This window comes from Numida meleagris, chromosome 4 (genome assembly GCF_002078875.1).
Source record: "Numida meleagris isolate 19003 breed g44 Domestic line chromosome 4, NumMel1.0, whole genome shotgun sequence".
Taxonomy (NCBI): domain Eukaryota; kingdom Metazoa; phylum Chordata; class Aves; order Galliformes; family Numididae; genus Numida; species Numida meleagris.
In genome coordinates this window covers 14,578,063-14,595,902 of record NC_034412.1, presented here as the reverse complement: position 1 = coordinate 14,595,902, position 17,840 = coordinate 14,578,063, and the positions used below count along the sequence as shown (strand labels likewise).

The 17,840-nt window shown below is 38.8% G+C and overlaps 1 long non-coding RNA gene across 2 annotated transcripts in view; it reads left to right on the top strand.

The window, feature by feature from the left end:
• LOC110398216 overlaps positions 1–17,840 on the top strand; it is a 292,377-nt gene that overhangs the window by 170,296 nt on the left and 104,241 nt on the right. For both annotated transcript variants that reach the window (XR_002438264.1, XR_002438263.1), the window contains 6 exons: positions 3,032–3,152; positions 4,688–4,764; positions 4,989–5,210; positions 7,558–7,641; positions 10,127–10,331; positions 16,401–16,559. This is a non-coding gene — a long non-coding RNA (uncharacterized LOC110398216). The remainder of the gene's footprint in view (positions 1–3,031; positions 3,153–4,687; positions 4,765–4,988; positions 5,211–7,557; positions 7,642–10,126; positions 10,332–16,400; positions 16,560–17,840) is intronic.

Sequence of the window (17,840 nt, the reverse complement as noted above, 5' to 3'; positions counted from 1 at the left end):
AGAAAAGTGATTACCCATTAATTTTTAGACCTATAATCTTAAAATGCCTCAAAATGTCATGGAAGCAAACACATCACAGCTAGGATAAATCTTTATAGTCTTCTTACTTTTTTTTAAAAAAAGCAAAGTTATACTGTACATGGTAGCTTCAAAAAAGCACAATTATCCTATGTTTTGCACAATATATTTATCAGTAATCCGTTCTGTGTGCGACTTTAAGATAAAAGCTTGCAGTTACTTCACCGCTTGCTTTTCCATGTCACTGAAAAATGGAAAAATTGCACATTGAGCGAGTGGCCAGTAGAGGCCTCTCTAGATTTGCCTTATGATTAAGGACTCTCAGGCTGCCTGGAATCAGACGCAGTTAGCAAAAGTACTTGAAAAGATTCTGCTGCGTGGAGTGGGGGGGAAAGATCACTTTTTAATGCCCTTTTAAGTTGCAAGATGTTGATTAATGTTGCCCTTTACATTAATGATGTTTCAAGTAAAAGAAAACAAATTTAAAATGGATAAATTCTATTGAGGATACATTAATTAAACAGAGACTTTACCATATGCTGTGGCTGGAGTGCTTGCTGGCCTTTCTGTTGTTGTTACCTGTGTAAAATCCACCCCATCCTCTACATGAATGCCCAAGCTGAATAGCCATTTGAATGAAGGCTTTAGTTTGATTCGCCATACAAGGGGTACTGTGTCACTGTGTTTTCTTTCTAGGAGTCACTAAGTGATTTCTATATCTGTTGTCATGGTGATATAGCAAAGCAGGGGAAAATGGGGGCAACTCCAGGCTTTCTCTACACCCTCTGCACTAAGAACTAAGATGTTGTTAGCAGGCCTATAAAACATTGGGCTTTATCTGAGCCTTCTTTTTGTTCTCTGATTGTCAATAAAACTCATTTTAAGGGTAACAAGGACATCTAAATGTCATCTGTCACAGTGTTAGAGAGATTAAGTTTGTTTAGGAACTTGTGCAGGACAAAAGGCCACTATTTGTTCGGCAGATACAAAGCGATGTTGGCCATCAGCAATCTTGATTTAGAAGGAGGCCGCATAGAGCATCCAGGAAAGATCAGCTCAGTTGCAGGTGATAGTAAGAGGCTCCTTGACATGACAGCATTTAAAACAGCACCAAAACAAATATGGTTTTGAGTTACGAGTGGTTTCATCGGGGTTTTGTTCCCTTGCGGGTTTTTTTTACTGTCTGCATTGTAGACGGCGCATTACTGGAGAAACTGCATAGACCTGAGGTAAGCAAACAGCCATTGACAGCAGACGACCTGTTTAAAAACATGACACACACACCTGATAGTCCTTGACTGAATAAAAAAAGAAGAGGGAAAGGAGGTTTTTTGTGGAAAATCCAACAATAATAAGTGCTGCATTAACTCAGCATTTACTCAATAATGAGGCTAAATGGAAAGTACAGATTAATGAAGACATTGGTGTTATTAAAATCAAATCCTGTGGTTCATATGCTTTTCTTAATAATGAACGTTGTGGCTATTGGAGAGGAAGAACAGGATTTTTTCTATTAATTTGGCACGCATCCCAGATCTCATTCAACCAGAACCTATCCTGTGCAAAATGCAACCCATGGCCTTTATGTTCCACAGTCTTTCCGTTTTATATTTGTGTTAATCCTGAAAAAAGGCTTTTCTTTTTTCAAATTAAAGAAAAGCAAAGGGTGATCTTTGAGCCTAGATATTAATTAAATAACATAGACCAGTTATGTTGAGTTTAGTACAAAGCTTGAAAAATGTCCCTAGAAGGGACATTTATTGCACTGCCACTGTTTTTAGTCCTCATGTTTGTGTTTGGATAGAAACATGATGTACAATGCTGACAGAAATATTTTATGGCTTGTTGTCTATTTAATGAGATTTATAGTAGAATATCCAGATCTCATACCTTGCGAGGTAAAAAATAATGTAATCTCATTTGGTAAGATTGCTACAGTTCCAACACCAAACAGCAGGATTTGAGATGCAGCTGAACAATGGAGTTGGCAAAGCTGAGCACTCATTTCACAATGTTCACAATGCGCACAAAGAGAGCTGCTTGTTTGACATGTGGAAGGAAGCTGCATGTCTTACTTGGTGGTAGGTTGTATGCATTGTGGCAGCACCAACTCCTTAGCAAAATATTTCCCGTTATAGTTGACCTAGCTGTTTTCTCCAGAGGTCTGCAGAGTGAACATATGTAGAGCATGTGGTGTGGCATGGGAGAGAGATATGGTCCTTGTCCTCCTGAGTAACTCAGAAGTGAAAACCATAAAGAAATGCTGCTTCTCAGTGGATTAGACCTTTCTTTGTAACAAGCTCTCCAAAATCAAGTTTCCACTTTCCACACGTTGCCAAACTGCACTCATCAGTGAAACTAATTGTAAACACTACAGTAAATCTCCCAGACGGAAGCCATGTCCAGTACTGGAAAGTATCTGTCTCATCCCCTCTCTGGGATAGTGTCAGAAGAAGTTATACATATATAAGTGTGTACAGTAAAACTCACTGTACAATATTCAGTGCTAGGACCCTGCTACAAGAATTTGCTTTCATAGTAACTAAAAAGTTGTGCTAAAGTTGTTGCTGTAAAGGATAGAAACCACCCTCAAATGTTACCATTTTCAGTGCATCTGGAGGCGGGGGCTCCTTCCCTGCCACAGAGGGCAGCCAAAGGGTGCCCGATGGGAGACGACAGTGTTGCTGTCTTGTCTCTTTCTATATCACTATGTCCGGGGAATGCAAAATTGTGACAGGGAGCCTCTCTACCACCTACTGCTTCCTCCTGTGAAAGCGGCTTTCCCATCCAAGCAATTTACATGGTTTTCTGACCTCTCTGTGACCAGGCTCTTGCAAATTACTTATTACCAGGAGGCCAGAACCCAGGCTTTAGTGTTCAGTATTGGAATCGGTTGGCAGGGGAAAAAAACATACTGCAAAGATGCTGTGAGAGAAAAAAAAATGAGAGGCTTTTTCTTTGCAAACTTCTTTGTGTTTATGACTTGCCACTCTCCTGTTCTCTGTTGTTTTAGGTATGTAGTTCAGCCATGCCAAAGTCTCCACAATTTGTAGTGAGCTACAAGACCAGTCCTGGTGAAGAAGCTAGGAGATCTTGCTCATCTTCTTGCGCTGGCCCCACTTGCTGTGGAGGAGGTATTGCCTCAGTTTCCCCATCTAGGAATTCTAGCATTTATGAAACATTCATGACACTTTATTGGACCCCTGTGCAAAGGGCAATTTGATGATGTGAAATGCTTTCTTACTGTGGAGGAAGCTTAAATGGAAGAATCAGCGAGTGATGTTAATGCCCAGTAATTTTTATGTGTAAATTTAATTTTTATGTTTCCTTCCTCTGCCTCTGCAGTGGTAATTCTATGCAAGTTGTCACCTTGACACCAGTGGGACAGCTAAGTGCTACTCAATATGAGAAAGGGATGCAGAATTAGGCCTCAGTTAGGAAATGCTTTGGGGCCATCAAAAGCCTGACCCCTTCTCTGCCTTCAAAGGACATATTGCTAAGTATTATTAGACTGTTCAAACTGGGACACTCATAATAGTGCTGGGAGCAGAAAGTGCTCGGCTTCAATAGACATTTTGCATTGGTAAGGTCTCCAGGAGCAAGCGAGCAGCCTTTGAGCTTCCCACGTGCTGTTGGGAATAAGTGGGCAAAGGTGCCTGTGAGTCTTTAGGTGCACAGAACTGTTCATCAAGGCCTGGATGCCGATACCCTTCCTTGCACCGAGAAGCAGCTGTGTTATGTAAGGTGTTTTTTTGATGTGAAGTAAAGCCCAGAAGAGTCAGTTCTGTCGGTTGGTGGGTGCCTTCGGCATCCATTAAAGTGAGCAAGAACAGAGGGCATTTGCCCCCGGTTGGCAAGCGTAGACCTCTAATGTTAAGCAGAGAAATTACCTGGTTGTACACCAGAGACTTGAAAGTTGTGGGAAAATTTTACCTGTTATTAGAGCAGCTGCTCAGAAAGGAAAAGAGGAATGATAAAATTACTTCCTCAATTTCTTATCTGCTGCAGGTATTAGATGTGGTTATATTTGGTAGGATGATTTCTTTGGTAATGCTTGTTTCAGTATGTTTTCTGCTTGTGATTTAAATAATAGAACAGCAATTAATTAACTATACTAAAAGGAGAAAAATACTGTCATTTATTCAAATAGCATGGAGCTAGAAAATATTTTAGTAGTGGTGGTATTGTGATTTATGATTGTATGGGATGCATGATCATAATGAGTTTAATGTTACATTTAAAAAACGAGCCCGGTTAAAGAAGTTATTGCTATTATAAAGGTAATTCTTACAAGTAATAAGAAAAAATTAGCAAGACAGCAAAAACGAGTTTTATTATATTTTTATAACTGTTCAGTTACTGTGAATTGTTAAGATTTGTAAAGATCTTTGAAGATGAAAAGCTCTGTGTAATATTATTATACTGGCTTGGAGAAAGTAAAAGGAAAAACCCAATTCATCCTGTTATAATCCTTTTAGAATTTTTAACAAATCCAATGGCTTTCAAGTAGTGGAAATATTTCAGAAAGTGCCACCACCACTACTGCTGTTGCTCCAGGCTATATTATCACATACCATAGTGTGCATGGAAGCAAAGCTTAACTAAGGTCATTCTAATGAATTTTGTGCAGTTACATGGACCTAATTTGACTTTCTGTCCTGTATGAAAGGCAACCTCTTCATGCTGCAGCACCCAACAGAAAACCCTGAGTCGTCCTATCAAGGACATCATCTGAAAGAGCTACAGGTAATGCTCAGTCTGTGAACTTGGTGCACATGGGCTTTTCCCATCTTCATTGTAGGGAATGGACAATGTTGTGGGGGTTTTTGAGGCCTGAAAGAAGCTGAAAATTTACCATCCCCACTTTCTGGTTTCATTCTTTCATTTGTGTTACCAGATTTGATTTGCCAGCTGTGACAAGAGAGCATTTTGCCAAATTCCTTTCATATCTGTTTCCTCCTCACTTGCAGCACAACAGAGCTGCACAACTTCACCAGCGTTCCAGGAAGCCCTTGCCCTGTTGTTGGTAGAAAAGACACCTTGAAATCCTGATCTCTGGAATTCCCACCAGCTGTGGGTGGCTGGGAACAGGTCTGGCTGGCCTCGAGCCCTCCATACCTTTACTGCATGAACTCTACCACCAGGAGCTCCTTTTAGACAAAGGTCCTTCCTCCCATCGGGTCCTCTAACAGGTACTATGGAAGAGAGCATGAAACCTTATTATCATATAATCATAGAGTCGTTAATGTTGGAAAAGACCACTAAGATTATCTAGTCCAGCCTTCAGCTCATCACCGCAATAAACATGATGCACAGCCTTGGAAGAGAGTGTGCCTGAATCTAGGATAAGTCCCTATGATTTAATATCTTTTCCAGATATTAATTATTTCTGTTTAGTGTGAGTATTCTTTATTTAAAGAAAGTTTAATTGTGGTAAATTGTTGCTCTCCAGCAACAATCCAGCATGGGTGAGCTCCAATTTGTTGGAAATGAGAATTTCTGTTCTGCATGAAATAAAGTACAAAAAGAAAATTATCATGGAATTATAGAATCCTTAGAGTTGGAAGGGACCTTTAAAGGCCATCTAGTCCAACTCCCCTGCAATGAACAGGGACATTGAAACATTCCTAAGAATTCTTTTTTTGTGTGTGGAATATGTTAATTCATGATAATTGAAACTCTTTATTTTGATAGCATTTTGAGTGTTTCTTTTTAACTTATCTAATATCTGATATACACAGCGAAGGAATTTGAATCAACACTACAAGGTTTAAATTAAATATTATAATTTCTCCGGAAAAGTTTGCTGGATTTATGTGTTTCTAAATATTGTTATAAATACTTAGTTTCTCTTTTGACTGCATTGCATTTTAATGGAAAACTGAAAAAACCGCACTCATCTCTCTACCATAGTTTAATTATGAAACCAAAATAATAAGTTTCTCTTTATCACTGTTGCATTTGCCATCTTTTCATTTCAGTAAATCCCTTGTTCTTGGGTGAAGCTCCTAACCTTTCCCAGCTATTCAGTTTTCATTCTTGGATCATGCCCTTCTTATGTGTCTCCTTTCTAATGTAAATAACCCTGTGCTTTCAACTTCTCTTCAGGTGAGGATTTTTTACTGGGTTCTTGGCTACACTTAATTATCTTTTTTATCAGCTCCCCTTTATCTCTGCATTATCCCTTTCGAAAGAAAGTGATCAGAAATGTTGCTGCATTCTTGGTATGGTTTTAACATTGTAAAGTCATTTAATAATTTTATTTTCACCATCGTGTTCTTGCATCATATTTGCTGGTTTTTCACTGCAATTCAATGTTACTATTATTGATGTCTGTGTCATATGTCTCCCTGAAGGGACTTGAAGTGAAAACAATCTAAGGTTCACTAGAGGGGGAAAAATATTAGAGTGCTGGAAAAAAAAGCCCACCTCAACGCAGATATATTTGTTCTAATGGTACCTCATCTCACATCTAGCTTACGTTTCTCCAAGGGTGAGCCATAGTCATCCTTGATTGCTGAAGGTATTTAGCAGCTCCTGCTTTTGTTTTAAATTGCAAAGCTTTACCCTGTTTTGCAGACAGGTTTGCAAACCTTTTGACAAACCTACGCCAAGGTTTGCATAACGAATCCAGGTGCACTCTGCATTGCTTTTGATTCTACAGCAAGAGCGGCATGTAGCTGTAATTTTATTCAAGTCCCCAGCACCATTTTGTTTAAATTGCTCTGCATTTGTGTGCTAGCTTTTTGCAGCTCACCTGTCTGCACATTCTTCAGGGCATACTGAATATTGCCTGGCTGCTAGGATGCTTAATGAATTCTTATCAAAATGTGATTGTCTTCCAGTGTCTCATAGGAAATTGCAGCAGGACTGAAAGCAGAATGTGTTAAGGCACCTGTATGCGAGAAGAGTTTGCCCTGTTTTAGACATCCAGTTCTGTTAGGAATCTGGGGAGAAGAAAGGCTACGAACAATCTACTACTCTGTCCCTTTGGTCCCTACAAATCCTCTTAGGCCTTTGCCTTTGAGATGTTTGTGGAGTCTTATGATTTGTACTGCAGAATCACCAGCCCCTGCCTGTGAGTCAATACAGCCAGACAGTAAAAATATCCCTCATTTTACCCCTCATTTTTGGAGTAGCCCCAAATGAACAGGATAATAGATTTTTCAGTATTGTTTACAATCTGGTACGTTGGATCTTTGAGGACATATTATGCAGCAGAAGTTTTGGTGTTGCTTTTATTAACTTTGATGGACTTTAGCACAATATGTACGAATAATCATTGAATCATTAAGTTTGGAAAACACCTCTAAGGTCATATAATCCAACTGTCCACCTATCACCAATATTGCCCACTGACCATGTCCCTCAGTGCCACATCTTCACGGTTCTTGAACACCTCCAGGGTGACTCCACCACCTCCCTGGGCAGCCTGTGCCACTGCACCACCACTCTTTCTGAGAATAACTTTTTTCTAGTATCCAACCTGAACTTTCTCTGGCAGTATTGCATGGTGCTTTGTCTTGCTTCTCTGGGCAGATGGAAGAGAGTTGCAAGATCAATGGAGACATTCATCAGTGGACAGAGTTCTCATTTCCAGATATCGAGCATGAATAGCTTCAGGTGTGGATACTTGGATTGTTTTGTTTCTCAGAGCCCTTTGCTACTTTCTGTTTGCATCCAAGTTATTCAGCGCGGCAATTTTTTATTTCTTACCAGCACTGCTAATGTATAGCCACCCTGATTCCTAAATATTCCTAAATTCTGTGGCTTCTTGAGTGACCTCTTTTCTTTAAAGAATGAATACTTCCCCCCTCAAGTGGGGACTTGCTTGAGATTAAACACAGTGTCAGACCAGCACCTAAAATGTCTACTGTTAACTATTAAGTCCTCGGAGCTGTCCAAAGAATTACATGGCAGCACATACCCCCCACTTCTAAACAGCAACAAATGTTGAGCAAGAAAGATTTGAGAGCAAATTATCTTGTTAAATTAACTGGAACATTTTAATTTTTACTAGAGTTGAGTGAGCTTGAGTAAATATGACGAATTGGAAGCTCACTTCATTTAGCAGACATCAAACGCACATAGAATGTTGCCCAATTTAATTTAGCCCTGCCAAGCCAGGAAAATGCTTGTGTAACATCAGTGAACAAGAAAAGGGCTAAAATTTAGTCTCAGTTGAAAATGCCTGCATAAATTCTCTTGACATAAACTGGGGTTGTATATGTATGTATGTATATATATCATAAAGCTTCCCTCAGGGAAAATCCTCCAAACACCTGCAACCAGAGAGAATTTGTGCTCCTATGAGTTATTCCCAATGAAGTCAATAATAGCGTTCCCTATTGTTCTAAATGGAATATGTAAACTCCTGTCTGACGCCCCGAGGTTTATCTCCTTTTCCTCTGCTGTCTCTTATCAAGCACATACCAGCACAGTCACTTGTTCAGTCATGCTCAGTGGAGTGGCTGTTTCTTTTTTTTTTGGCTTTATACCCTGAGCTTAATGGGCACATTTTGTGAAGAGTGAGCCAACCAGGTAAATAGCTGCTACTATGGAGCTTAAAAGCTACAGTTCTCAAATTAGGAGATGCTTTTTGTCAAATAGGCCTCTGTAGCTCTAATATTAGTAACAAAACAAGGGCTTTTCAGACAAGAAAAAAATCTCTAGTCTGACTCTGTATCACACTTAACTCTGTTGCCTTGTCAAATATGTCAATGTTCATATTATACAGCAGCATTCATCTGTGGATGCAAAAGTGCTTTGCAAATATTACCTCTTGAATAGTTTTAATTTATACTTAACAACCAGTTCTGCGAGATATTACTCAAAAAGAATCATGATGAACTATTTTAAAAGTTTGTATAAATAAATTATAGTGATTTATTTGCTTTCCTGTTGCTCCTTAGAAGGGTGAGCTTCAGAACAATGCTATCAAAGCACGCTTCGAACAGCTTTTTTCTGTTTTTATGTCATGTCCACACATATTTGCATGCTTGTTCTGTTCGAGTTTCAGCTTCTCTGCTGCTGTACTTGGTAAGCATCCTCCAGCAGAGCACCAGGAGCGCAGTGTGCAGGAGCTGAATAATGCCCAAGTCGGTGCATGCTCTTGTGTGCATACAATAGGGAAAAAAAGTCATCCCTTTTCTCCAACTTGTTTACGAAGTTTTATTACTTTTTATATGCTTCAGAAACATTAGCTAAAAACATTACTGAAAGAGTTCCTTGCCTTGAGGCTATGCAACTTCTGCCTGTGTTTTAAGGCACTTTTATTGAATTTTTAAGCAAATTTGCTTTGAGCATACTCTTTCATTTTACATTTTCTGAGGACAATGCTGTAAGCCTGCATGGAGACGGGAGATGTCACAGACACATGTTGTGAGTTTTGAAGTGCTCTAAGATGGCTCACACTGTTACCTGTCTGGAACCAAATAATAGCAAATTCCTTACCTGCTGATAACAAACTGGACTTCAGTCGTTTGTTATCTTAATTTATCAGTTAGCATATTAGTTATCAACTATTAGATTTTGTAAGCATCCCTTTTGCTCAGTATGAATGTAAGAAAATTTATTATTTTTGTGATAATAGAAGAAAACATTGAGGCACAGAGAAATGAAGATGCAGAGAAGCTGTCTTTGGTGCTTCTGTTCTTGGGTTCCTGATGGGAGTGTTCTAGATCTTGAATATCAGAGCGGGCACAGGCTCACAAAGCTGCTTTGATGTATGTGAGAACTGATGATACTTTTCCCCTTGAAAATCTGGATTTTGGAGTCCAAAGCTGGGTTCCCAAACTGAAACATTTAAAATCAGGATAGGGAAGCACACAGTGGCAGCGAGTGGGAAGGAATTTGGACTGTTCACCAAGGAGCAGTTGGGCAGCATAAAGGTGCTGTGATGGATCACAATTAATCTTGCTGGTGATTTGGTGAGAGTGCTTTTGTGTGCTGGGAAAGCTCGGGGACTGCTCATCTGAGCCCCAAGTTGCTGCTTTGGTCTGGTTTTCTTTATGGTCTTCTTTAGGGTAATATTTCTGCAGATAACTGAGTGGTTTAAGAAAGCTCCTGCTCAAATACTTAAGCCTAAAATAATTAGATGTGTTTCCAGGGCATAGTTTAAACATTGGCCATCTATTTTCTGAAAGAAGAGGACCCAGACCCACCCTAATACTCCAGGTTATGTCCTGTCTCATGGACTACTACAGAAGCACTAAAACCATCGCACACAAAAGCACCACGGGACTCCCACCATCACCGGAGCTCTCCGCCTGCCTCTGGCGCTAGCTGTCAGAACCGCTTCATCTGAAATCAAGGTAAAGAATCAGCAGCACTAAATACTACAGGACAGAGGCATAAACTAGCTTTGTAACCCTGGGCAACCTGGATGTTTGCTGACTGACAGTGTGAATGACAGCCCAGTTGTCAGTCTAAAATATCATCCTCTAATCATTCCAGATGTCACCCGACAAGATGATGGCTACTAAAAAGGGGAATAATTTGGGAAAACTCATAAAGCCCATTATCTCCTGCTGAAACCATTTCTCTTTGCTATTTCTGAAGTCTCTACAAAATAGATCCAGAATCTCGTATGTAGCACGCGACTGGTTTATTAAGAGAGAGCACTTAGACCTGCACAGAGCGCCGCACTGCATTCCTGGGGAAACCTGGCTCCAAGCTATGCCACTCCTTCAGGTCTTGACAGGTGTTTCCAATCTGTCCATACAGCTAAAGAGAAATATTTCACCTGTTCCAAAATACAACAGGAAGCAAAAGGCTGTTGTAGCAGTTGCTCACACACACAGCGTAGGAAATCAGAGAGAGAGGCATCAAAGTGCAGTTTCTGGCTAGGATTCTTATTAATATTTTTTCCCCTTAATAAGGAAAGAAACATCTGAAGACGCTGTTAAGGCATTTCAATTCTTGCTTCATTTATTCAGTTGCATTTTAATTTCAAAACGAAAGCTACATTCCAAAGTTCTGTCCGAAAGAAAGGATATACATAAATGGAAAATAACAAATGAAAGGAGAGGATCTCTTTTCAGAAGGGTGGCAAAACATAGCAAAGGTGTGCAGAAGGAAAAGGCAAGAAAGGAAGGGAGAAAATTATGTCTGGGTCTCAGCCTGACATTTTGCAGGCGTAGTCAGAAATACTGAAGTCAGAATATAGTTTGTTGAGAGAAAACTGTAATGAACCCTGAACTGCTTCATTGTAACTGGCTGTATTAATGACATAAATTAAATCTGGAAGAAGTCTATTGATCATTATGTTAAACCTTTCCACTTTCTAGAAGGAGGAGATTCCAGCCAGAAAATTCTCTGTCTCATTCATGTTAACTATCTCAAATAAATGCAGTGAAATACAACAGCCGAAGTTTGGCGAAGAGAGGGAAGGTATGTTTAGAGCAACTGATAAACATCTATGTTGTGTGGCTGTATTGGGCCCAGTTCTGCCATTTGCACTCATACTGGCTAATAACTGACTCTGATTAATTGCAATGGAGGCAGTGAAATCACTTATATAGTAATAAAATTGGGAATAATAAAGGCACAAGGATGTAGTAATTTGTCTTAATAATTTCAGATTGCTTGCTACCTACCTGAGCAATTCTAACACAGGCATTGTAATGATTTGGAGGCGTGGAAGAATTCTACCTAATAAAATGTAGCTTTTCTTTTTTTCAGTTGTATTTCCATTAGTATATCCTGAAAATAGTTTGTTTCTGAACTGATAAATTGCCCTTGCCAAAACTTTATTTTTTTCATGTGGTAGTTATTTGCTCTTCCAATGAGCATCTGGAACATAGCAACAAACATCCAAAGACTTACTTGAATGATTTTATGTACTTCTGAAACTACGAGCTTTGTATAGCTCTGTCTAGATGGAAAGTCTGAAACATCAGGCTGATAAGAAGTAAAAATAAGCAACAAACGTTGAAAAAAATCTGCAAGGAACCAAAAAGCCATTTTAGACAGTGGATTATTAAATGTATTGTTGGACACTGCCAGTGGAAATTTTAACATTAGTTCTCTTCCCTCTGATATTTCCATCACTCCTTTCTTATTCTTTTGTTCATATCACTGGAACCATAGATCCAATGAAACTATTGTTAAAGGAGCTATAGGGCTGACTTACATTAGTTGTTGATTTTCTTTTATGAAATTTCAAAGAAATTTGGGGAAGAAATGCTGTTAGTTATCTTTCTTCTTGGAAGGTCATGCCCTTCACTATGAGTTTGTTCCTGTTACTATGTTTTTGTGTTGTGCTTTGAACCACCTGATGAACATACCACTAAGTAAACAAATTGTATCTGCCTGTGCTTCTATGGGATCAATGACTCAGTAGCCTTCTAAATGCAAAGAAGTAAAATGAAAATAATAATTTTAAAAATTACAACTAAAATGATGATGATTAAAACTACATTGCAGTTAGTTGTGCCTTGGAACTGTTCAGCTAAACCTGTGTGACCTTTAGATCAACCCTCAGTGGCTGGGCAATTGCATGGGGGATTGTGGTTCCTTCTCTGGAGCTATAAACTTCTCTGTGTTGGTCCTCGAGCAAGCACAGTGCAACGAACACTATTCTGAAGAATTTCCTCAGACTCTCTCTTCTCATTCATAATCATCTCCATTTTGTCCCCTGCTATACTGGTGACAGGTTAGTAAGCATAAAGAGAGGGCCATGAGAGAGCTCGTGGTGTACAGCAACCTCTGCCAAAGGAAGACCCAAGCATGCTGCATAGCTGTGGTTGGGAAAGGTACAGCCAAGCAGAGAGATCTCCAAGTAGAAGCCAGGTTCCTCTGCTCTAGCCAGGTTCCTCTGCTCTTCCCATGTTCCTGCCCCTGGCCGCTGCTGGAGGCAGTACTCTGCTTGAGAGACCTTTGGTCTCATCCAGGCTGGTTGTTCTTATGCTAAAACTTTAATGTGCTTTGATTTTTCTTCTGTTTTCTCTAGATAGGTAGATTTCTAAAGGATGAAAGGGCCGGAAGAAAGTTCCTTATCTCTTTTCACACTTCTGTAGTTCTTATTTTATACTCTGTTCACTGCCTAGAAGGAGGAAATAAAATGTAGATGATGAGAACAAATATTGTGGCATCCCTGCCTGGCTGAGGCTGGTAATCTAGCTAGTCGCCATCTCAGCCTTGCGCCTCAGTTTTCCCAGTATTTTCAACAGCATTTTCTGCAACCTTGGCTGATGGATGTCAGAACTGATAGCTATGAGAAATGAGTTGGTAACCTGTAGTCTGTCATCATTTTTCCAGAAACTTGGAAATTTTATCAAAGTTTCCCATAAAATAAGATTTCTCTAGAGAAAGCTAGAGGGAAAATGTTTTGCAGGTTCTATGCTAAAAATCTGTTTGAGAGTGTTCCTTTCTGATTCTGAAAATAAATTCACAATGGAGCAGTGCTTTCTTATGTTGTATTTATATTGGGGGATTCTCAGAAATGCCAGGAAAGAGTTATTGCAGCATTGTACACAGCTGAAATTCCCCACAGTTGTGTGCTTAGCACTTCCTGGTTCAAGCCATGTGGCAGCATATTCTTTTCTATTCACATATTGACTCTGTGTGACTAAAATTCATCTAATCCTTACTATCTATTTGAATAAAATTAAGTTCCTTTTGGGCATCTTAGGAGAATTTGAAGAACTGATACAGCTATAACAAAGGACAGATCTGACAAAATAATTGCTTTTATCCTTATGTTTCTTAATTTCAGCCTATTTGTTTAAGCACAGTGCTCCGTGCTCCTCTGTGAAGTTTCGATAGGAACGTGCTTGAATGTGTTACTAACCTAAGTCTTACGAATGGATCCATTGCTATACTCTAAAGGTTCTTTTAAAAAAGTGTTAATTAACTGTTCTTTTTTAATATTACAGCATTGCAGTCCACATTTAAGAATAAGCAAGTACTTTGACTTTTTGGTAGCTCCCTCTATATTACATTTTGTATTTAAAGGTTAAAGTATTTGCCTTTATCTGTCTGTTGCCATTCTCTCAGTTGCTTCAGATGAGAAAATCCTTTCCATTTTGGCTGCATTTTTTCATTTCTCACTACTAAACTTTGCTGTAGTTTGCACCATATGTCACTTTGGTATTACGCATTAAAATAAGGTTTGAATTTTGGCTTCTCTTTAGAGTATTTTACAAGGAGAGAGATTTTACACGCTAAAATGCTTTCTGTAGAACACAGCTTTAAAAAAAAAAAAAGACTAAAGTAACTGAGTCTATACTTTATGTCTCCTTGAAACATATTCTCTTTAAAAAGGGTTTATGTAATTTTACATAATTCTTTTGGCAGGAATGTTTATTACCCAGCTGTGTGAAATTATTAATGTACCTCTCAGGCTGCCTTTTCAAAGATCAGTAATATTTATATATAAATCTCCTTGAGGGTCCTTGGTATATACTATTTTTATTAGAGACCCTCATTCCACTTCAGTAAAAGGATGACACAAGATGTTTACTTAAAAAAGAGTCTTTGACATCCTCCTGAGAATGTTTTGATAGAATGGCACACATTTGGTTACAATTAGTAAGCCAAACAATTTGCCATTGTTATCTCACTGTGTTTGTCTAGAGCCTGTAAGCTTTCAAAAAATATCCATCTCCATGTTTCAGTTAATTGATTGCATGTTCAGCAGGATTATTCTGTTTTAGAAAACTCTTTGTCCTTTTAGTTTAATCATAGAGATTTGAAACTAAGGCATGTGGTAGAAAGCAAAAGGGAATACTGGCACGGCTATGCATAAGGATATATTGTACTTCTGTAAAGGCTAATATTCCCACGTGTGGGGAAAAATACCAGTGTATTGCTGCTACTTCTGAGTGCAAGATGTTGTACCTGAGGGCTGAAAGTAATAGTTGCTGGTGTGAAAGTATTCACCAATATCAACTGCAGATGAATGGTCTTGGAGCCAGCTGAATGCTGAGTTAATCATATTTTAGCTTCATATTTGAACTTGACCTCTGTTTGGCATAATAAATAGTAGTGACATTATTTTATTCAAAGTTTATTAGCAATGTAATTAAAGGATTCAAATCTCTATCAGACACCTCTGTTATGTTGTAATTTGTTTGGTTTTTTGCCATTTTACATGTAATTTAGAATTTCACTTTTGCTTTTATATATTAGCTGAAGTACTTCTTTCTCTGCTTAATATTTTACTTTCTAAATAGAGATTGAAAAGTCTTGGCTGAGATAATGATATGGATTTTTTAGGCAGAAGGCATATCTTGATAAGTACATCCCACCCATTGTTTGATGGTTACATGATTAAGGTGGCTGTAATGCGAATTAGTGACCGTGTCACAGAAGTTCCCTGTGCAATTATCACCCACTGGAATCACTGCAGTGCCGATTTTAGGCCTGATAACAAGACCTGGTGGTTCTGTGCCTCTATTTTCACCTTTTTTTTTTTTTTTTATTTTGCACTTTTAGTGGGCAAACTGCCGATCACAATTCTTGTAACTGTAGCTTGAATTTTTCTTTGATCACAAAGAAATGCAAAACTTGTAGTGCAATTCCACTTGATAAACCTGCATCCTTGTGAGTCTCCTGCATCCCTTCCCTGGTAGACTGGTAGAGTCACTCTAATTTTATGAACTCTTGGTGGGAGGGGTCAGTACTGACCTGAATAATTCCCTTTTGAATTATATCTTTAATAAAGCAATCCTTGAAAAGCCCTGCTAGATTTTCAATGGGTGCACAGGAAGAAAAGTGTAAGAAATAAATTCCTCCTGTGATGTGCAGCTGGAGAAGAGATGGTACATGGAGTGGTCTCCCCAACTGTTGAGGGAGCAGAGTCAGCAGGGTGGGGACAGACAGACTTGCACAGAATTGTCCCCCATTACTTTCCCGCTCCTCTCTGCCCTGCAATGTATTGCAGCATTGCAGGAGACACTCAGTGTCGTGGGTCTCTGTGCCACTGGCATACAACTTATCCCTTGGCCAGGTGGGCACCCACACTTCTGTGTGATGAAATCACACTCCGCAGTCTCTCCAAGATAGGAATCAGGAGTTTCATTCCTTCGGTGCACGTCAGCAACAAATTCACTCTTTTTCATTTCCTTGTTGTCATAGCTCAGCTATGTCAGTTTGTGTTCTCGAAGAGCAGTTTGAATTCAATTTAGCTCACTATTGAGTTACTTTGTTGGAGTGAATTGGAAGCCAGTAGGAATGTTTGTTCAAAGGGTTAACTTAACCTTCCCCAAGGTTGTAACGAACAATGGAAGATCAAAAGATTTTCCAAACTCTCACAGCTTTTACAGTTTTGAGTCAATGTCTTCCCTCTGTAAAGAAAGCCTGTTTAACGTACTTAAACTCGTGGTACAAATGATTCTTTTTTGTCTCTAATCGTAACCATGATTTGTCTGGTGTTTCAGTTCTTTAGATTTATGCAGTAGCCATGTTTGTCAAAGTATTTGGCACCGGTGACATCATCTTTGTTGAAACGCTGGACAGCATGATGAGTCCCAGATGTTAATGCACACTGAGAGTCAGGAAAGAATAAAATCCAAAGATCAACGCTAACAGCTATGGAGGTAATGAAAGGTGATTTTATTTTCTTCTAGTGTTCAAAAATAATTATTTGTATTTGTTTGATGTTTCTTTGCATAAATAATCAGTCAGACTACACTGAAAACTCTGCATGTGCAGTACAAGGCAAGACTAAGATGTGAATTTGGATGAATGCTGAATGAAGGATTTGACTTCATGACTGCACTATTTTCTTTGTGTTTTTTTCTCAATCTTTTACATTTTGCATGAGTAGATTATAATGTATGCAGAATATGTGTACTGAGAACCAAATGTGCCTCTAACTGAACTGCCAGGATTTAACGTGTCTTTTGGATAATGGTCATGCCTGGTTATGTCAGCACATCATGTTTTCTAACGTGCTATAACATGACATGCCCATGTAACCGAGAGTTACGTTTCCTAATGACATATCATTTCTGTGAAATGTAAAAAGGATGTGACTTGCTAAGAATCAGGCTTGGAAATGAAAATAATTATTTTAAAATAAAATTACTCTGTGCGCAGTTTTTCTAGTTCCAAAAGTAGTTTTCGTGAAAGTATGTTTTGAGTGCTTTGAGGGGAAAAAAAAATCATAACAGTACCTAAGCATTGTTTCCTGTTAACTGCGTACATACCCAAGTGTTTCATGTTGCATGCATATGGTAAAGTAAGCATTAACTAATAATATCCATCTTGAGCATCCTCAGCACTGGCCAACCTCAGGCAGAGGTACTGCCTTAGTTTCAATGAATACTCAACTTCTGAGCATTTTGCAATCTGGATGGTAGTCAGTGTCACAGCAGATTCCCATAGCCACAGTTAAAAATTTGGCTTGGAAAATGATTGCCTAGTTTTAGAAATTGTTTTCTTAATTTGCTGCAGTAGTTCTTCAGGTCTCATAGATGTTAAGGCAAATTGTGTTAAAACCGCAGAGAGAAAAATTACAGCTTTCATACTGGAGGAGTGTATCCTGTGAACATGAACAATCAGTTGGGTGTATATAACACACGTCACTGCCTTCTCTTAAAAGACTTCATATCAGAAAAAAATACAGAAATGCATCAAAATATATGTAATTATTACAGCTCTTCTTAGGAGATCATTCTTCATTTGTTTATTTGGGGTGAAATTTTTGAAAGTACTTGACGTTAGTGTCAATATATTTCCATTAAAATTGACAGAGATTTTATCAACTGAAATCAAGGGGAAACACATTAAACTACAGTTATGTATGCAAAAGTTCCTAAAGGTTTCTGGAAAAGAATCCTAGGACTGTAAATTGTGAACACATTTCCAAGTCAGGA